This window comes from Chiloscyllium plagiosum, unplaced genomic scaffold (assembly GCF_004010195.1).
Source record: "Chiloscyllium plagiosum isolate BGI_BamShark_2017 unplaced genomic scaffold, ASM401019v2 scaf_3727, whole genome shotgun sequence".
Classification (NCBI taxonomy): Eukaryota; Metazoa; Chordata; class Chondrichthyes; order Orectolobiformes; family Hemiscylliidae; genus Chiloscyllium; species Chiloscyllium plagiosum.
In genome coordinates, this window is record NW_025214839.1 from 35,796 (window position 1) to 37,116 (window position 1,321).

Genomic DNA, 1,321 nt, shown 5'->3' on the forward strand with positions numbered 1-1,321 from the left:
GTCTCTGGTTCCTGGGTGGGGGGGGGGGGTGGGGGTGTCCTGTTGTTTGGGGAGCTCCTGTCTGTACCAGGTACCGTTCTCCCCTCTCCCCGAGTGTGTGTGTGTGGATGTCTAAATACTTTAGCCCACACTGTCGATCCTGTAACTATTAAAGGCAATGAATGAATGTAGCCCCCACCTCTGCTTCTTGTCTCTGTGTGTGGGAGGGCGGGGGTGAAGGAGAAGCCCTCAACTCCTCCTCTACCCCCCCCCCCCCAGCCCCCCACACACACACACACAACCACAGCATAGGCACAGTCACCAAACCTGTTGTGTCCCCAGCACTTCCCTGCATCACCAGCAGAGGACAGCATTGCTCACAGGATATGTGTCAGACCCCAGGCGCTCCCAGCTGAAGCCGAGTCCGGGGAGACCTGGACTCACTTGTGTCTCAGTGAGTTGGGACGGGGTGGGGAAATGTCCCTGTCGCACTCAGATTGTGTGCACGCACAGTAGAGCCCGGCGTAGCTGTGATACCTTCACAGTCGAATATCTTACCTGGGCCCACAGACACTGAAACAGCTCTCCGCGAGGTGCAACATTGGGGTTTAGATGCTGTTTGTGATGGTGCCCCCCCCCCCAACCTCACCTTGTGCCCCTTCACTGACACTGGCAGCTCAACTGGGACAGTCATCACAGTTTGCAAACTCTGAGAGCGAGAGTCTCACTGCTGTTCACAGAGAGGACAGTGTGTGGTCAGTCAGAGAGACTGGACTGCAATAACATTGCTATCTGTCTTAACAGCACACTGGGATCTGGCCAGGATTTATTAGAAACTCTGAACAAAGAGGGAGGTCGATACATTAATAGCCAGGGATCAGTAACCCTTTCTGCCTCCCTCAGTGAGTGCAGTCTCCTCATTGAGAGTGAGAGCTGAATCCAGGACCATTACAGTTCCCTGCAGATTGTATCCCATCCCAATGGGAGACTGTCCCTCAGGGTAAAGGCACACCCCCCTCTCCTCAGCACCAGGCTCTTGGTACTGATCAGCCAATTCCTGCAGCTCCATCCCTGGCACCTCACATCTGACCCTCCATTCTGTCTTCCCACCTGAGATATACTGACTTCAATTGAGCATTGCTGTCCCACACCTGAACACTGCACTGTTGGAGGGTCAGTGCTGAGGGAGCGGGCACTGTCAGAGGGTCAGTGCTGAGGAAGCGGGCACTGTCAGAGGGTCAGTGCTGAAGGAGCGGGCACTGTCGGAGGGTCAGTGCTGAGGGAGCGGGCACTGTCGGAGGGTCAGTGCTGAGGGAGCGAGCACTGTCGGAGGGTCAGTGCT